Source organism: Erigeron canadensis, chromosome 4 (assembly GCF_010389155.1).
Source record: "Erigeron canadensis isolate Cc75 chromosome 4, C_canadensis_v1, whole genome shotgun sequence".
NCBI classification, from domain to species: domain Eukaryota; kingdom Viridiplantae; phylum Streptophyta; class Magnoliopsida; order Asterales; family Asteraceae; genus Erigeron; species Erigeron canadensis.
The window spans coordinates 18,783,603-18,805,510 of NC_057764.1; positions in this window are offsets into that span (position 1 = coordinate 18,783,603).

Genomic DNA, 21,908 nt, shown 5'->3' on the forward strand with positions numbered 1-21,908 from the left:
TCCAGTTTTCCGACTACTAATTTTTCCGGTGAACCAGTTTTCAGACGGGGTAACACTCATTTACCTTTTAAATTGTTTTTATTTTAATTTATAAAAATGTTATAAAATATATAATTGTTATAGAAATTATTAGTTATAGAAAATAAATGTTAGAAAATATATGTTTGTTAGAAAATATATGTTGAAAATAAATGTTAGAAAATATATGTTAGAAAATATTAATTATAGAAATGTTATAGTATAATGTTATAAAATATATGTTTCTTATAGAAAATATATGTTAGAAAATAAGTGTTAGAAAATATATGTTAGAAAATATTAGTTATAGAAATGTTATAGTATTATAGTTAGGAAATATATGTTTGTTAGTTTGATTGTAAGAACTTTGTAGAATATGATTGTTAGAAAGGTTATGTTATTATAGTTAGAAATGATATGATTCTTAGAAATTAAATGAATTTTAGGAATTATTGGTAGTTAGAATTATTGTTTAAAATGTTATATTATTATAGTTAAAAATTATATGATTGTTAGAAATTTTATGGTTATTGTTAACATAATTGTTAGTATTATGTTAGAAAACACTTGTTAGTATTATTGTAATTGTTAATATAGTTGTTATTAGGTTAATATTAATGTTAGAAAAAAAGGTTTGAAAAATAAGTTGCAAAAATGTGGTCATTTTAGATATAATAAGTTTGAAAAACAATTGTGTCCAAAATATGTTAATTTAATTTGCGTCTTTTTTTTGACATTTATGATTGTTTTTATTATTTTATAAGTTGTGTATAACTTATGTAGGTTAAAATGGTTGCCCTTTACGGCAGAGATGGTGGCAATGACCCTCCAAATTAGGGGTGGAATAGAATGGGGTTGTAGGCGTACGGATGGTAAGTATATATTGATGTATTAAGCATATAAATATATACTATATATATATATATATATATATATTTGTTATTTTATTTTGTTTTGCAGGTATTAGCACAGGGAGAGCTGCCGCTGTAACACCCCGAGCTAGGCTCGAAATGCACCGAAAACCATGACACAAGATGGAATTATCGTAGAACGAGACTATATGAAAATAAAAGGATTCCGTGAACCCAACATTTAGTTTACAAGTTACAAAAGCACAAGGAGCATACAACCATCAAGAGTTTTACAAGAATGATATCAAAAGATGGCTCATGATCCTAAGCGAGTCCCATCAATGGGAAATGAATCACGGATCCATGGTCATAGTCCAACTTCTAGCAATGCAATCAAGCTCTTGGGTTATCTTGGTTACCTGAAAAGTGTACTAAACAATGTCAACACTAGGTTGGTGAATTCGTAGGAAAGAAGGAACAAGAACATGTACCAATGCCATCCATCACATACGCAAACATAAAGAACAAGAGTTTAGACATCAATTAAGTATCTAACATGACCAATGATCTCACACTTGTACACAATGTCCCTCAATTGTTTTCATGTCATCCATAATTGTCATCAAGTACGTATCGTACCCGTATAATGTCATCAAGCACTAAAAGTGCCCGTTTGTATTGTTATCATGACCCTCATTTGCATTCATTGCACATAAATTGATCATCCATGACCATCATTGTCCACACATAACCAAATGCCGTGTGTATATACTTTGTATGATACTACTTCTTGAAAGGCCTTTGATGTTTATATATAGGGTCACCCGCAGCCTTCCCACCCCATCTCCAACCTTTCAAGGCATTATCATCCTCCATATATACCCAACTATCCTAAACAAACTCATCATACATAAACAAGTAACCATACAACGAAAACACATAATTGCACATCATCAAAACCTTCACACAACATGTAATTTACAAATTTTCATCATGCACGAAGTACACTTTTCAGCCTGACTCTTAAAAGAGTAAGGGAAGCTACGAAAACTCACTTTTGCCTTGCAAATGTTAAGGGTAGAATGAGCTACAACGTCAATTGATCACCAAACGTTCCCGACCTATCAATGTATAACATAATGCCATCAATGTCATCCCTAATCCCTAGGACAAGTTAGTCTAGTGGTTCAAGTCAAGTCGCTAACCCACAGACACTATAATAATCTTCCCGAGTAAGAACAAGACACTTTGGCTCGACATTTTTAAAAATGAAGGAAGATTCGACCCAAATGATTGTTACCACAAGAAACTAGACTCTCATACGATTTTAACAATAGGTCATATGGCTCGATTGGACTTACGGATCAAAAGTTATAAACCTTTCAAAATGTTATAAAAACCAGTCCTTAACGGGAGTTACCAAAAGTAACGGCCATCACGCCCTTCAGATACTAATGGCCATTACCAAGACTAACGGCCATTACACGCCCTTCAGATACTAACGGCCGTTACAGGGGCAGCTGTTACGGGGGGGGGGGGGGGGCAAATGACTAACGGCCATTAAGATCCCTAAGGGGCGTTATGGCCTGCAGATTTTCCAAGATCGATCCAAAACCCATTTCAACTCAAAATCTTGACACAAGGCTCTAATTAGCAGTTCATAAACTAAATTTTTGACATACATAACATGTTTTAACTTTAACCAACACAATCCATTTCAAAACTTGATCCATTAACACAAATCTTTGCTTAAATTCGGCCATAAACAACCCAAGAACACCCACATTTCGATTTTTGACCTCTTGTTGATTAAGGATACTTTTAAATCGATTTTTGAACATAAATAGACAAAACCCACATCAAAAAACACACTTATTAACACCCATCTTTGCTCAAAATAGTTCTTGACCATCACAAACCCTAATGAAACCCTAGCTTTGAACCCAAATGGATTTTGACCTGAATTCGACCAAGGACACTTAGATTTAATTAAGAGACATGCTTAACAACTTGAAATAAGGAATTCGAGCTAGAAATCACTTACCAAAACTTCCACAAGCAACCAAACCCGAATTTGACCTAAATGGAGCTTTTTCTTGCATTTGAAACCTTGAATTTTTTTTGATATGATGCTAGAATGATGATGAGGATGATGATTTTGTTATGATTCTACTTGAACCCCATTAAATTTGTGAATTAAATTAGAGAGAGATTGAGAGATTGAGTGTGTGTGTGTGTGTGTGTGTGTGTGTTTGTAAGTAAATAAGAAAGAGAAAGAGATGGAGAAATGGGTGGGGGAGAAAGGGATAGGGTTGGGTTAACTTGGGTGGTTCATGGTTTGGTCACAACCCATGGGTAGGATCCATTTACATTTTACTAGTTAGCTTGAATGTCATTTAAGTAAAAAAAAATCGATTAGCACCTATTAATTATCTTGACTAGCACATAATTCTTAACTTGAACAATAAATTGACCCATATGAACACATTGAACCCAACTGAACCTTAAATTGCACTAGAACATTTATTGATTACTAATGCTTAGTCAAAATGTACACATAGTCAAATAGTCAAAAGTCACGATTGTTACATCATTCCCCCGTTAAGGGAATTTCGTCCCGAAATTTGATAGAACCCTAATCACTAAACAAATGCGGGTATTTTGACTTCATAAAGTCTTCCCGCTCCCAAGTGAACTCGGCTCCACGCCTAGCTTGCCATCGGACTTTGACTATCGTATAACGTTTGTTCTTCAATTTCTTGACCTCTCGTTCCAAAATTTCTACTGGTTCTTCTACAAAATTGAGCTTCTTGTCCACTTGAATTTCGTCCATGGGCACATGATGCGTAGGATCCGCCAAACACTTTCTTAAGTTACAAATATGGAACACGTTATGCACACCACTAAGTTCTTGAGGTAACTTTAATCGGTATGCCACTTTACCCACTCGTTGAATGATTTCCAATGGTCCTATATATCTTGGCCCGAGTTTGCCTCTCTTCACAAAACGAACAACACCTTTCCATGGAGAAACTTTCAAAAGTACGTTGTAACACTCCGAGCTAGGCTCAGAATATTACCGAAAAGATATAGCGTAAGCATGGAATTATCGTAGAACATGAACTATATGAATAAAAAGGATTCGGTGAATCCAACATCAACAAACAAGTACATAATGCATAATACAAAAATAAGGGGCAAATGAATCTTGGATCCATGTAAGTCCAACCCAAGTTCTAGCACATGCATCAATCAACCATCACATCTTGGATTCACTTGATTACCTGAAAAGTGTACTAAACAAAGTCAACACTAGGTTGGTGAGTTCGTAGTAATGGTTCACAAGGAACCATTGACAATAGTCACAATGTAAAATCACAACAAGGATACATGGCATAAAATAGTCACGTGTAAAAGATGAGCACAAGTGGTGAAAATATCCAAGTCATGTATTGTGTGTATGCATATGCCGGGACGGATATCCAATGTAGAACAACCATGTCACAATGTCATATCAAAATAAGATCATATATGTAGTTGCGTGTAAAGCGCGAAAATATGTATAGTTGCGTGTAAAGCGCGACAATATGTATAAGTTGCGTGTAAAGCGCGAAAATATGTATAGTTGCGTGTAAAGTGCGACAATATGTATAAGTTGCGTGTAAAGCGCGAAAATATGTATAGTTGTGTGTAAAGCGCGACAATATGTATAAGTTGCGTGTAAAGCGCGAAAATATGTATAGTTGCGTATAAAGCGCGACAATATGCATAAGTTACGTGTAAAGCACGAAAATATGTATCGCGTGTAAAGCGCGACAATATGTATAAGTTGCGTGTACAACGCGAAAATATGTATAGTTGCGTGTAAAGCGCGACAATATGTATAAGTTGCGTGTAAAGCGTGAAAATATGTATAGTTGTGTGTAAAGCGCGACAATATGTATAAGTTGCTTGTAAAGCGCGTAAAGTCTCTCATCCCACAAATCATCCAAACCACAATGCACATACATTTCATACGACTTTACATTTAAGGAATCATTGATGCTTATATATAGGGTCACCCGCAGCCTTCCCACCACATCTCAAATTCATTAAATGTATCATCGTCTTCCATATATGTACAACTATCCTAACCACATCTCATAATCATAAACGAATGTATAATCAACCAACTGACATATGAGTATATGATGCATAATAATACGTGTAATGAATGGCCACAAGTAGTGCCAATATCGAATCATGCATAGTATGTATGTCCATGTCATGATGCATATCAAACGTATGTCAACCATGTCACTAAAGTACCAAATAGGGTGTGCTTGCGTGTAAACCGCTCCAATCGTGTATAACAATGCGTATATGTTCATAACATTACAATTAAGCCAAACCAATCCAAACAATCAACAAATCCATCAAACCGACAAACCGACAATTCAAGCAATCAAACAAGTAGTAAGACAATCGTAACTCAGGCCAATCAAGCAATCAATCAAACAATCAAGCATGTATGTATACACTTTTCAACCCGAATCTCAATTGAGTAGGGAGCTACGGAACTCACCTTAGCCTCAGATGTCGTTAGAATGAGCTTAAACGGGTGAGTGAGGAACACAACGATCACAAACCTATTACATCAACATCTTATCATCACATTATATCTTAAAGTATGCGTAGTACATTTGGTTAAAGATATAAAGGTTTTGGTTGAACACGAGTTGAGGTTTGACACTAAATTTTTGACGGAGGAATCCAAGTGTTACACGCGCCTTGTTATGGATCATTAAGATGTAAGAATGAATTTGGGTTAAGCAACTAAGGATTAGACACTTTAGAATACAAATATATACATAATTAGCAAATACGTGGCAAGTAGGAAATGCATGTGGCACGTATCTAGCTTTTCAGATTTTTGGGCAAATATGTGGCACATGCATACATGCATGTAGCGCATATTTGGCTCTGTTCGGGCTTTACATAAAAACTGTGGCACATGCATACATGCATGTGGCACACCTGGGCATGTTCTTGCTTAAAACGGGTTTTCACATCAAAATCGACCAACGTAGGAGCCAAATCGAGTTTCCAAACTTTAACATAACCAAATTCAAGTATAACCACACCATAAAAACATACCAATTAACAAACCCACTTCCAAAATCTCAAGATCCTCTTTTAAACCCGTTTTTAAGCAAAAATAACCATTTTACACTCGAATCGACCACAAATCGTTTAGGTCTATAACAAGGAGGTATTCTATTAGTTAAGGGGAACATTTTGAGCTATAGAACACTTACCAATTTGACCCGAAGCTAAAAATCCGGTTTTGGAGCTCTTGGAGAAGATGAACACTCATATAACCCAAAAATCTTAGAAGTTTTGCAAGAGGTTATTATTATACAATGTTTAATTAACAATTTGATGCTACAAAACCCTAAATTTTTGGATCCAAGAAGAAGGAGGAAGAAAATGGTGTTTGTGTGTGAGTGTTCTTGTGTTTTAGAGAGAAAAGAGAGAGTGTGTGTTTTGTGTGTGAAGAGATAAGGGAGAAATGAGAGGTGGGGAGGGGTTTTGTTCCCCTCTTGCACTGTCGCAACTAGTTCCGGTTTCTCCTGAGAAATGATTTGTTTCGTTAAGACTTCTAACACGAGACTCGTTCAAATTATTCGTCGACAAAACCAAACATATTTTGGAATTACGTTTCTAACGACTATTCACATGCTTACCTTTTCATTACAAAAGTTTATTTACTTGAATTTGACTAATTTTTGTTTTACGAGTTCGCTAGCGTTGACCGGTCAAATTGGCGGGTGTTACATACGTGGTCACCAACATTGAACTCCAATGGTCTACGCCTCACATCGGCGTATTTCTTTTGCCTCTCACGACCCACTTGCAATCTCTCTTTAATTTGTGAAATCACCTTTGTTGTCTCTATCACTTTTTCCGTCCCAATGAGTTGGCTTTCACCAATTTCCGCCCAAGCGAGTGGCGAACGACACTTCCTACCATAAAGTGCCTCAAAAGGTGCCATTTTAATAGTCGCATGGTAACTATTATTGTACGAAAACTCAACCAACGGTAAATGATCTTCCCAACTCCCACCAAAATCGATAGCACAAGCCCTCAAGATGTCTTCGAGCGTTTGGATGGTCCTCTCAGTTTGTCCATCCGTTTGGGGGTGAAACGTCGTACTCATGTCAATTTGAGTATCCATTGGTTGTTGAAAGGCTTCCCAAAAGTTTGATTTAAACTGACTATCCCTATCGGAGATGAAAGAAACCGGAACCCCATGTTTAGACACCACCTCTTTAATGTACAAACGAGCTAGGGTGTCAAACTTATCGGTCTCACGAATAGCTAAGAAGTAAGCCGACTTTGTCAACCGATCCACAATCACCCATATGGTATCACGTCCACTTCTTGTCTACGGTAACTTCGTGATGAAGTCCATTGCAATACGTTCCCACTTCCATTCCGGTATCACCGGTTGCACCAATAAACCCGGTGGCTTCTTATTTGGGGACCTATGTCGCTACCATCCCACATTTTTACAAAACTATCCATCTGAAACAATTCAAGTAAACATCTAGTTCATTAACTATTCATAATATACACATATGTATAATATCTATATTTATATTCATAATATATATATATATATACATATACGTCAATATACCCGTGCTAAATATAAATGGAATATGGCTTTGAAAACGAAATTTGTGAATGAAAACGACTGAAAATGAAAGTTATGCGTATGAAAACTAAAAGATATGCGAATGAAAACGACCGCTACGAAATATACAGTTTATACTGTGTAACACCCCGACTAAGGCGGAAAACTCAGGATGTAAGATAAAGCACACGCACACATGGATGTTACATAGGAATACTAAATGAGTGTATAGAATAGGCATAAATAGTCGTTTACATAGTCAAACAAGCATAAGTGAAGTCATCCCACACATGTTCAATCGAGCATTCAAATAAAGATAAGGTAAGTTCCCACGCAGGGGAAAAGGATAGGCATATTGCCAACAATCATAAACAAAAGCATGCAAACTCCAAAACCTAGCCTGCAGTCTGCTAAGAGTCCCATGCTACCTGACCTAGCCACGATTAGCTTGAATACCTGAAAGGAATACTTAAACGTGTCAACACAAAGGTTGGTGAGTTTGTAGGTTTGAGTTCATAAACAAGATGTATAAAAACGTTTTATGCAGTCAATAGAATTCGAGAGTAAAGTAGTATAGTGTGGTTAGAGACCAACTTGCACATAAGTAAGCAAGCACACAAAATCCTCATAAGGACCGGCTAAAATGTATAAAGCGAGCACACACAATCCTCAACAGGACCGACTAATATGTATAAGCGAGCACACGCAATCCTCAACAGGACCGGCTAGTATGTATAAGTGAGCACACACAATCCTCAACAGGACTGGCTAGTATGTCACAAGTAGTCAGTTAGCCATAGAGTAATAAAAGCAGTTACGGCATATATAAAAGCATATGTAGTATTCCTTTCACCCCAAAACATAAGTAAAGAAAAAGGGGCTACGAAGACTCACAGTGATCCGGTACAAGCGTAGTTTATAAGCACAGAGAACAAGCACAGATATAAATGGGTTATATCTATTTGTATCCAAATATGTCCTGATGTCAACCTAATCACAAGTCATTGATCATAAATAAACATATGTATTAGTTCTTGTGATTAATTATTCACTGAGTTGTCCTTGATGAACTGATGATTTGGTCCTTTGAAGATCTTTGAATGTTTTGACTCGAAAAGTGTTTAAATGGACTTTAAGTACTCGAACTGGTCTTGATATGAACGTCTTAGAACTCACACACAAGTGATTACCATGATACAGAGTTGAACGTGTCTTTAGATAATGAACTTTAACTTTAAGAACTCGATTTAGTTGTTTCATAGGACTCGTACTTTAATGATGCAAGATAGAACATGTTCTCGTATATTCAATTTAGGGTTTGCATTATACTCGTTGCACTAGATCGATTCATTATTTAGCTTGATGTTAATAAGTAGCCTTTAAGGTGTTTAATCGTATGATAATGATGTTATGAACTTGGTTTGGTGTCAAATGATCATGTATGGTATGTTATCGATCATGTATGTGTTGTTTTATGATTGCTCGAAGTCATTTTAAGGTTTAGGTTACAAGATCGTCCCACTAGACAAGTAGCAAGATCGTCCTAGTGTTTCAGCCAGCCAAGATCGTCCCATTTTCATTTCAAGATCGTCCTAGCTGCTGCTCCAAGATCGTTTTAGGTTAAGCTTAGTTCAAGATCGTTCCAAGAGAAAGGGAGTCAGGATCGTCCTAGGTGATAGCTTGTCAAGATCGTCCTTCATGCTAGCCTCAAGATCGTCTTACTACTAGCCTCCAGATCGTCCTAGTGTCATTAAGTTGAATCAAGTGCACAAGATCGTTTCATGATCAAGTGTTTGAGCTAAACCATGTTAGAGATTAAAAAATAGTGCTTTGTTGTATTATTACTTTATGAACTTTAATGTAACTTTAATAAGGTTGAGGGGGAGCTTTTGTAAGTTTTCCATGTAATATATAAACCCCTCAATCCTTATTACTTGTAACTTTGGAGAAACACTCAACAATTTTTTTTTCCCTGATTGAATCAAATCACCTTCTCTCACACACATATCTTTCTCTCTCAAGAACACACACTTACACACACTAACCATCATTGTTGAACACCTAACTTCCGCATCTAAACACGAATATTTCAGTAATTATCATTTGGTATCAGAGCAAAACAACAATCTGTTGGTTATCCAGATCAAATTCTACACAGATCAGTGTTGATTTTGTTCCAAAATTCAAATTTCGTGTTAAAAACTTACCGTCTCTGTTCTTCATCTTTTCTATATCAATTTACACTCAATTTTTCTGTTTTTGATCGCAAATCAATTCTAAATCACCTTAGGATACATCGTGTTCAATTTCATAATCCAATTCACCATATACATCAAACTCCGAAATTGTGGAAAAACCGCCAAAATTTTGGGTTTGAATTTGAGTTGATTTGAGCTACAGTTTTGTTTCTAAGGTTGTGCGCGATCTCATTCTGAACATTTTCGCTTTTGAATCACGTTCTAACTCTCAAAAACGAGTGAGAAAAGAGCTGATTAGTGATTCTGCACGACTATTTTGTCGTTTTCTGTGTTCTTGAAGAAAATACCTTAAAACGATCTTCCTTAGACCGTTTTGCTTAATTGTGTCTAAGACGATCTTCCTCAAGATCGTCCTAGTGATATTTTGACTTGAGGTGTTAAAACGATCTTGCCAAGATCGTTCTAGCATCTGTTGGTTCTGTGTGAACTGTGTGTTGTGATTTGTTCATTAGAAGTTGTTGTGATTGGGAATCACACACTTCCTGGGTAACTGATCTCTTTGAGATTGGTTTTGCTCAACCTTCCTGCAATCAAAATCCAAATTCTGTCCAAATTTTCCAAAGTTTTTCATACTTAGAATATTTTTCATACTTAGAATATTTTTCACTCAAAATTCTAAGACGATCTCCTCAAGACCGTCTTATTTTTCTTATCTAAGACGATCTCCTCAAGACCGTCTTACTTTCCTTAGTTCCGTACTTAAATTTTTTTTTTCAAGTCTTGTTCTAAAACGATCTTATCAAGATCGTCCTAGTTTCCTTTCTTCAAAACGATCTCATCTAGACCTTTTTCTCTTCCAAAATTCAAAACCATAAAAAAAAAAAACAAAATTCCAAATCTTTGTTCAGTCATTTCAATGACAACAATCAATATTGATCCAATGATGTCAACCATCCGACCTCCAATTGTTCACAAAAATTCTTTTGTCCAATGGCAAAATAAATTCGTGGATTTTCTTGAAACAAAACCAAATGGAGTTTTTATCAAACAATCAATTCTTGAAGGTCCAGTTCAATTCAAACATTCTATTGGAATGCTTCTTACCAATGATCACCTCAATGATGAACAAAAAGCAAGAAGTCAAGCTGACAAGCAAGCCAAATCCTATCTCTATCAATCTCTTTCTGATGAAATTTTTTCTTTTATCGATCATGATCATAATGCCAAAGAGATATGGGATGAATTACTTAAGTTTGCTGCTTCTGAAGATGTCAACTGCTTGATGACTTCAACATCCAGTTCTTCACAAACTTCCTCACAAGCAAAACCAAGTGTGGTAGATTTCATTTCTAAAGATGATTTCTTGTCTGTCCAAACAACTGCTGATACTTTGACAAAGCAAAACCTTACTTTGAAAAATAATTTGAAAATGGCTAAACAAGAGTTTGATAAAATCAATGAAAATTTTTTTGAACTCTCAATAGCTCATGAAGCTCTCAAAGTGAATTATGATTCTTTGAAAGAAATGCATTTGTCAAGTGCCAGCTCTCAAGTTATTTCCCCCAATGCTCACTTAACTAATACATGTCAAGACCTTGAAGAGACTGTCCATTCACTCAAGCAAACCATTGAAACTTTAAAACTTGAGAAAACCAATGAGTGGATAAGAGCAAATGCAAGACAAGCTGATGTTGAGTTTCTCACAAATAAAATGAAAGATTTTAGACCCAGCTGTGAAAAACATGAAAGACAGATCTCTAATCTAAACAGTACTTGTTTTCTCAAAGGAGTAGAAATTGATACTCTTAAAAAGGAAATTGAGGATTTGAAAGCAAATGTCTTGTTTTATCAAGAGAAAATCTATAAGATTGAACAAAATCCTCTGCTGAATTTCACTGCCTTTTACAACAAGTCAAAGATCGATAAATCAGAACTTCTTCTTGGGTTGGGATATGAGAATCCAACACACTTAGCAAAAGCTCAAAAAGAAGACCTTGGTCCTTTATATGATGAAAACCTTCTGAGACTTGGCATGATTCAAACTTTTCTTAAACCATCTGAGAATGATTTTGAGTCAGATGATTATGTTGCAATAAATGATACATATAAGAAAACTCATAAAAGATCCATCTATGAGTTAGAAGAAATTGACAGCATTTCAATTCCTGAAATTGATTCTCAAAAAGATTGTTTAAAACCAGTTTCACAAAGAATTTACATTCCAACTACCATATTGGAAAAGGAAATTGAAGGATTAAAACAAAAGATTGAGTCTCAACAAAAGGTCATTGAACATCTGAAAACTCAAGATCATACTCCAAAGGTAAGTGAGACCACCCCTGTTAATCTGTTGCATGTTTTTAATTCTCCTGATTACTCCACTCAGTCCAAAGAGTGTGAGATTTCTAACAAAGATGTGCAGGTTGAGAGAACCTCTCCTTAAGAGATTCAAGATATGCCTTCTTCAATGTTCTCATCATTTCTCCAAATTGAAGAAAGAATTCAAGCTTTGAAAGCCAAGAATCATTCATTTGTGAAAAAGATACTTTCTTTTGATTCTCCTGTGATCACCCCAACTGACCAAAATAAAGTGAATCTAGAGCACAAGGTTGAGATTCCTAAAGATCTTAAGGCTAAAGCAAAAGCATTAATTGAAAAGATAACAAACAAAACTGTTTCCAAACCCAAAGTTCAACAAAAAGTTTCGCCATTTTCTTTTCTAGATTTTTCTGTTAAAGAACTTGATAAGTTTTTGGAAACTGAACATGTTTTTGCACCTGAAGTAGAGAAAGAACTTGAAAAACTTTCACCAAAAAGGCCTAAAATTGAAACAAAGAAAGAATCTAAGTCTAAGATTGCTCCAATTTCATTTTATTCACCCAAAGGTCAACATGCACCAGCTGTCAAAAATAAGAAGCCCATTTCAAATACCTCAAAGAACAAGGTTGATTCTTCATCTGTATCTAGAACCACTGCTCCTAAAGTTGACTCACAATTTAGTTCTTTACCTAAGATGTCAAAGTCTAGCAAAGATTTTCTAATCACAGATACATCTAATGGTAAAACCAGATATAGAGATCAGTATGGTTGGTTCACTGTTGGAAACCCAAAGAAACAGAACATCAAATCTTCCGAGAAAACCAACAATCAAAATGCTAAAACACAAGTGTCTGTTAAATCACCAGTTAGAAGAAGTTGGACAGCTAAACCATGGTCTGTAATAAATTCTAAATCTTCTACTGTGATTTCCAAACCATTGATTGTTGATTTTAAGGGGATTGTGTTGAATTTTAAGAATAAACCTCTTGTTCGAAAACCCCATTTGTATACCTTGAATGTTTCCTCTAACCCAAAAGGACCCATTCAAAAGTGGGTACCTAAAAAGACCTAATTCTGTTTTGTAGATAATAAAGGTCTGTGTTTAGCATTCCCATCCTGGATGTTGTTCAACACATGATCCTGGAATGAGTTTCTTTTCAAAGAAACAATCTCGAATAAAGTGCTCATTACCAATGCACTTATTTTCCTCTGAATGTTCTGTACAAATCCTTCATCTCCTTCCTCTTCATTCATTATCTGTCAAACATTGATGCTATGTTTATATGCAATGTGCTTAAATATCATGCAATGTTTGAGGGGAAAAAAAAGGATAATTCATGAATATCTAGGGTGAATTTGTGTATTTGCACTATTTGAAGAGAAACTTATTGTTTATTTCTTTTAGAAAAACATATAAAAATATTAAAAATGAAAAATCCATAAAAATTTATTTTAGTTGTTTCATTATTTGTTTTGCTATAATTTTTGTTTAGTTGTTTATCATTTGTCTTGATAAATTCTGTAAGCCCAAATTTTTTTTCTAAAAACATCAAGCCCAGTTCTTCAAAAGGCCCAATCTGATCCTCTCAAGCCCAAACCATGTGAAAACGGGTCAATACCCAGTCAACTTGACCCGATTCGAGTCTTCCAATACAAGTTGGAGGGAATGATCATTTCTTTTTATCTCCTTTTTCCATTTTCCCGTAAACACTCACTCGATCACTCTCTCTCAATCAAAAAATTTCTCAAAAATCATCTCGGTTTATTTGAAAGATCAAAACAAGGGTTGTGTTTAGTTTTTCAAGCTGATCATTTTATCTCATATCATCAACCTCTAAAAAATTCATCTTCAAGTAAGATTTCGAACTCATTTATAGATCTCATCTTTCCAAATTTATTCGAAATTCTTGCTTCTGTTAGTAAATCTATGTTGATTATATGATTTAGAAGCATGTTTAGGGTATATGTGTATGCTTTTCACATGATGAAATGCTTGAAATTGAGTTTTTGGAAATTCAAATAAAAACCCCCCATGTTCCATTGTAGAAGACGACCTAAAACGATCTTGTTTAGGTCTAAGTTGTTTTCGTCAATTTCTTGAGTTTTGTGGTTATGAGATACCTTTGTAATATGTTTGGTGCTAATTAAAATCATTTTTGTGGAATGTTTGTTTGTGTTTTAAACTGTTTGGAATTAGAATGATCTAGGCAAAGTTTTCTTATTTTCCAGTAAGGGTTGGTTCTAAGAAGATCTTGACAAGATCGTCTTGGTTCCAAAACGACTTGGAAATGAGACGATCATGCCAAGACCGTCTTACTTCCACTTACTTGTTTTTACTTGTAAAACCCCTAAGACCAAGACGATTGTCTTAGGGTCTGAACGCTGTGTGGTGTTTGAAGGTTGTTTCAAGTCAAATTGAATGGGTAACTGATTTCGAAAGAAATTGGTTTTGCTCAAAATCTAATTCTTTCAGATATAAGGGGAAACTATGCTCAATTTTTTTGAAAATTGACATAATTTCAACTTATATTTCTAAGTGTTAGAAACTTTTCTGAAAAAGAAGTGAAGTACTTTGACACTTGTTTTCAAAACGATCTCACCAAGATCGTCTTATCTTCCTTCACCTCAAAAGGATTTTTTTTACTAAAGTTTTTTAAGACGATCTTATCAAGATCGTCCCATTTTCTTTTTCCTTAACCATTTTTCCAATACATAAAAATGAGACAATCTCCTCAAGATCGTTCCATTTCTTCTTTCAATACTTAAACTTTTTCTTCTCTTAAACTTTGAGACGATCTTATCTTGATCATTTCTCTAAACTCTCCATTCTTAACATTCTTTTCAAAATGTTAAGACGATCTTATTTAAAGATCGTCCCATCTATCTGTGTCTATACTTAAACATTTCTGAAAAGAGTCAAACGACCTTTCCAAAATTGTTTGTTTTCCAAAATCTGTGTTGAACCTCAAAACGATCTCACCAAGATCGTTCCATTTCCTATTTCCTATACTTAGAAAATTTTTTAGTTCTAACAATTTTTTCAGAAACCCTAATTTTTCATTAAAACCTAATTTTTCTTGTGTGGTGTGACAAAATGCTTTGCATATTCATATAATTGCAAAATATTTGAAATACGAGGAATTGAACACCTAACTTCCGCATCTAAACACGAATATTTCAGTAATTATCATTTGGCTTATATATTGTATATTCAATAGAGGAATTGAACGCCTTTGTGTACTTCCTTGCTATTTTCATATATATTGTACTTATATGATTATATCTTATTTTCAAAAGTTATATATATATTTCTATGTATGAAAGTATAAGGAATTGAACGCTTTTGTGTACTTCCTTACTATGATTATATATGGATATATATATCTAACTATTATGTGTTTATTTTCTCATATCAAATTATTTATATAAAGCACACTGAGTTGATCGCCTTTGTGAACCTCTTTGAATTTTATATAAATAATTTGAATGAAACTTGTTATTTGCTATTCAAACATTGATTTCTGTGTGAGTTAACATTTTATTCTATAAATCAGAAAATCAAAAATAAATGGATCACCAAGAAGAAATTCATCAAGGTGAAGAGATTTCTCTGAATGAAACTATTGAAGAAATCCTAGTTTTCGGCAACTCATCAAATATGAGAAACAACAGAGCTCTCTCAGATCCATTTACAGCTCCGGGATTCCCAATTGTCCCAAGAATTCTTCACAACCATCCTCTATCATATGCACTTGGTGTTGAAAGAGATCTAACAGAAGTATATTTGTTTCAAATGTGGAGAACCATAAGATTTGTTCAACCACAAGATCCATTAAGTTCAAGAACCAAACCAAAGCATAAATCTCCAGAACTTCGCCGACAAGGTTACTTTCAGTACCAACTTACCTCTGGAGATAGAGTTTACAACTTTGAGTTCAACCTTGAAGATTTCAAAAGTCGTCTGAGATTTCCTGAAGCTGATTCTAATGGTCATCATAACTTTGATGAGTTTGAGTCAAATGATGTCATGTTTGCTGCCTTGATATCACTTGGGTATGAAGGTCCTTTGACCAAGACTAGAGACTTCCAATTGAAGAATCTACCCAAGATTTGGTACTATGTCTACTCCATTCTCAGCAACTGCTTTACCCCATACAACCGAGGGATGGATAACTTGACTCAACACATGCTGTACATCTTTTATGGAGTCATCTTTGATCGACATTATGATGTTGCTCAACTTCTGTGGGACCAGCTTATAATAATGGTTAATGGAAAGGTCTCTGCTCCCAAGAAGTACATTCCTTTCATAAGGTTTTTGACAGTTATTGTTCAAGGAGCAGTCAGAAAAGAGAAAAGCATCCCAAGACTTCTCAATACAACAAAAGTACAGCTTGAACAATATAAGTATGTTAGAGATTCCGGCCTGGCAAACTACACTTATCTAATTCCATCACACTTGTTGGTTTTAGTTTCTGAGAACCATGTTGATTATCAGGCTTATATAGACTGGATTAGAACAACTCTAGGACCGGAAAGCCTCCCGGTTCCTACCCAAGTTGTGCCTAGGACACCAAGTGAAGGGTCAAAGAGAAAAAGAAAAGAGCGTGAGGGTGTATCCAGTTCTATTGAGCCAAAGAAGAGAAAAGTGATGAAAAAGCAAAAGTTTGAGCTGAAATTAAGCAAGAAAGTATTTCAAAAGAAGAAGAAGGGAAGTTTGTCAAAGAAATTGAAAGAAAAAGCTCCTGTTGAACCTTCTTCACCTGCATCTTCTGAGGAGACAATGCCAATTTTTGGGTCTCCAAAACCAATTAGATCTCCACCACCGAAAACATCTTCAATTGAGATCATCTTCACCAAAAACACCATCACCTCAACATTCATCAACTTCATCTTCATCACCATCTTCACCAAAATCACCTCAATCACCTCAAATGCCTATTCATCAATCCTCACCACTTCCTGAATTCAATTCACCAATTCCACCAACCATGGAACCATCACAATATCAACCCATCGTATCACAAATTTCTTCATCTTCATCACTTCCATTATCATCGACACCAACCTATTTTCAAAATCGAAGAAAATCAATTCCTGTTAATATTCGTAAATTCAAGAGATCAAGATTTGAATATGATCATCTTTAGACTACTGAACAAGAAGATGCACATGACTCCAGTGACAATGAGTCTGATGATGAAAATGCAAATAAATTTGCTGACGATGTCATGGATATTCCGGAGAGACAAGGTGGAAATGAGGGAGGAGTTGAAAATACCAGAGAGGATGAGAGGTCCGGGCTAGGAGAAAGGCAAAAAGAAAACGTTGGCCTCTATTTAGTTCAAAACATCTATCAACGCCGGGTTCGCCCTAGGTTAGAAGTCGAGAGTTCCCAACTCTTGCAACGTCAAACCTCCGCACGCCATTCGGAAATCTCTCAACAGACTGACGTCTCATCATTGCACGAGCAAAATCCGCGTACTCCATTCCATTCTCCTTCAGAGTCTGTGAATGTTGAAACACAAGAGACACCTGTTGCCTCTCTTGGACTTCATTTCTGCACTCTCGTCTAGAACCCAACTTAGGACACATATTGCACATTTTGTGATCCCAAACGCACATCTAAGTGATGTTGCTGGAGCAAACATAGAGAGATCGGCTTTTGTGCCCTCTCGAGGATTGTTTGGAAGTCCTTCCATTGCTAACATCACGCCAGCTTTGAATGAAGACGCCTTAGTGGCTAGATTGGCTATACGACAGTATGAGTTCCTTCGAGCTCAATCTGTTGTATCTGCTCTTCATGCCTTAGGCATAACGGCAAGTCTAAGTGACACCGGAGTTATTTACCTTTCTTTCCCACAAGATTCAGGTTGTGAAGCCGAATCATCAACTGTTATTCATTCTCTTGAATCAACAGGAAATCCTGAGATAGTAATGATGTCTTCGGGTCACTTGGTAGACTCACTTAAGGCTACTGCAGTGCCAGATTATGATATTCCTCTTCCTCCTGAAACTCAAAGATTAGTATCCCAGTTTGTTGAAGGGATTGAGGAGGGTCAACGAAGTGAACTCCTCGTAGCAAGAAATGTAATAACCGGTAAACTTCCTGTCACTGAAACAAGATCACCACCGAGACTGCGTACTGGAGGTGCTTTAATCATTCGTGCTCCAGTAGCATCTTCATCACCACCTCGACCAATGCCAACAACAACACCCCCATCAATTCAAAGTACTCCACCATCTAGTCAACCAATAACAACAAGTCCAACAACAATACCAATTTCACCATCACCAATTCAAACAACATCCATAGTTTCAACCATACACCCAATAACTTCATCAACTCCACTCAATCAATCAATTCTCGATCCAAGTTCACCTCATCATTCTTCTCAAGTTCTTCCTCTTCTGAATCATCTGCATCCACTGAATACTTAAGTGATTGTTCACCAAACCGTCTTGCCACCAGTGGTCTCCCAACCGACACTTTAATTGTTTCTCTCATGAATAGGTTGAGTTCTGAAGAACCAAATCTCACATCTCACAAAAGAACAATCTTTCATTCACTTCAAGCTTATCTATCACATCAAGAAACTGAAAGAGCAAAGCAAGCTGAAGTTAAAGCTTTACAGAAAAGGGTTCGCGAGCTTAACCAACAATGCAGACTGGCCGATATCTCAAGAAGTCGGGATGATCAAGATCCTGATGATCAACCCGAGGGGGAGAATATTAGAGATATCGGAGAGGGTAATGAAACTCATGAACAAACTGGTCATGAACAAAATATTCAAGATGTGATGCAAGAGCAATCTATTCAAGATCAAACAAATCAAGAACAAGCTCAAGCTTCCACAATTCATGTTGATGAATCAGACTCAGATGAACTTCCAATTGATGATCTACCACTTCCACCGCTTATTCAAGATATTTCTCAGTATTACTCCACCACTTCTGATGAATTAAGTGATCATGATCCTTTTCAAGCTGAAGAAAGTGAGTCTGAATCATCTAATTCAAGTAATCCTGATGATGCTCCAGTTCAATCTCAATCTCAACAAGAAACATATGGTAAAGACATCTTTAAAGAGATTGTCTATCACTTGAGAAATCCAGAGAATCTTGAAACCCCGAATGAGCTTGCACATGGTGTTATACATCCAAGAATCCCAAGCAGAACAATATGGCAAATAAATGAAGGATACTTTGTGGAAAACTATGAGCAGATTCTGGATTTAAGTTCAAGACCTGATGAGATTGTGTGCAGAGCCAGATATCTTGAAGAAAGAGCTTTTCAGATCTTCTGCACTTCTGATGAAAAATTTAATATGACCTTGAACCGGTTGAGAGCCTTCTTTCTGTTTCATCGCAATGATCAAAGAGACAGATACATGGAGTTAATGAATGTTGTAAATGTGGTGAGACATAAATGGTGGTTTAAGCAATTTGATCTACCAATCATTGAAGTAAAACGGATGTTTGTTCCTGAGATAGCTCCTGGTATGAGGCTTGTTCACTTTGAAGTTCGCAGAGCTGATGGCTGTATGTATATGCTTCAAGAAGAATCATTTCAACATTTGAAGATCTCAGACATTCTATTCCTTTACAAGCAATATGCCTATCTGATAATCAAGAATCCTGATCAACTCCTAGCATATGAAGCATTGAAGAGTCATTTACAAGCCGTGATCAGATTCTATGAGTTTAATGACTTTCAAATTGGTTTAGAGAGAAGGACCAGCATAATCAATCTCACAAGACCAAATCAAAGGGCAGGAGGTTATGAGCTCGATTCTTATCAGATTGGAGATTCTATTGAAGAGTTGGATGGATTCGTTTTCATCAACCGTTTAAAGAGAAAAATCTTCATTCGTGCTTCAGATCTTCCCAAGTATTCAGATGGTACTTTGAATTACTGTCTATCCATTCTGAATGCATTAGATGAAGCTGCTGATGATGATGAAGATGTAAACATCAAGTTACAAAGGAAGAATCACATCAAACGTATCCTAGATGTTATTGAGATACGACAAAGAGTCAGAGATCTCATCGTTGAAAGAACTCCAAAGGCTCAAGAAGGAGTGAGGCATACTGAGACTGGCACATGGCTTATTTGGAATCCATGTCACAAACATGGTCCTCATAACATTCCTCCGGTCAATTTCCAAGATAATATTCGATTACCTGATGATCGTCCCGAAGGTGACAATTGGCACTTTATTCCTAAGAGGTTTTGGAAAGACACTTGGAGTTCTTACAAGAAAAGAGCTTTCTGGGGATCTAAGATTGACAAGCCATCAACTTCAACTGCTGTGCAAAGTTATCAAAAGAGAAAGAACAAGAACAGAAGATCAAGCAAGAGAAGGAGACAACAAAGGAAGAGATGATGGATAAACAAGATCACAACCAAGCACTAAGGGGGAGAATGTTAGAGATTTAAAAATAGTGCTTTGTTGTATTATTAGTTTATGAACTTTAATGTAACTTTAATAAGGTTGAGGGGGAGCTTTTGTAAGTTTTCCATGTAATATATAAACCCCTCAATCCTTATTACTTGTAACTTAGGAGAAACACTCAACAATTTTTTTTTCCCTGATTGAATCAAATCACCTTCTCTCACACACATATCTTTCTCTCTCAAGAACACACACTTACACACACTAACCATCATTGTTGAACACCTAACTTCCGCATCTAAACACGAATATTTCAGTAATTATCAAACCAATCCAAAGGATCGGTTACCCACTAAACGTTCCAACATGTACACCACAACATCACACAAGAACAAACGAGCAAGAACCAAGCATCAAGGGCTGCCCAGGACGATCTTGGGCTCTGGATCGTCCCAGAGAGATCGTTTTAGCTGCCAAACAGGCTGAAACTCGAACTTTAATCAACACACTAAGATCTAGATCGATTCCGGGACTTGTTACAGCATCAAACTAGTACATATATACATAATAACACTAACCAATAACACTTTTTAACCATTTTAAGACCATCTATAACATGAATAAGGTGTGGCACATCAAGAACAAGTTTTCCCTCATTTTCAAAAATGGGTTTTGTAGATTAAAGCATGTTATGACCCAAATTTGTTCATAAAACGGTTACTAGACACATTTAGACACAAACCCATTAGCTATTAACACGTTTTTCATTCAAAAATTGGACCAAATCATCAAGAACATAAACTTGAAAAAGTACACTTTTAATTTGATCAAAAACTCAAAAATTTGTTCTTGTTACCTGAGATTTGATTTCAGAAATGTGTTTTGATTATCACAAGGATGCTAGAAGTACAAATGATTTTGGTTTAACAATCCAAAATCAAAAGATGAATTTTGTGTGTGAAAATGGTGACTGCAAGTGTGTGTTTTTAGAGAGAGAGTGAAGAAAGATGGAGAAGATGGTGAATAGTTGTGTTTCTCTCACTAGGGTTCCATTTCCTCCTTTATATACCTTTCCCTTATTAATTGAACTCCATAAATACAAGGGCCATTTACAAACATTTTGAACTAGAACTTTTATTCACACAAACGCTTACGACTCGAATTCTAGTAATTTATCGTATTAAATTATAAACTTGTCATTTAAATCAGGGTTTAAGATCAATTTGACCTTCATGTAAACGCATATTTGAAACTAACATATATCATGAACTTAAATTAAATTGAATTGGCTAATCGTTCTATGGCGAAATATGATTCCAGAAACTTATTTAAAACATTTCTAAGGCGGTTGTTACATTCTCCCTCACTTAAAGGAATTGCGTCCCGAAATTCGAATTACACGTCATGCATCAAGTTTCAATTGCACACCCAATTTACAAGCATCAAG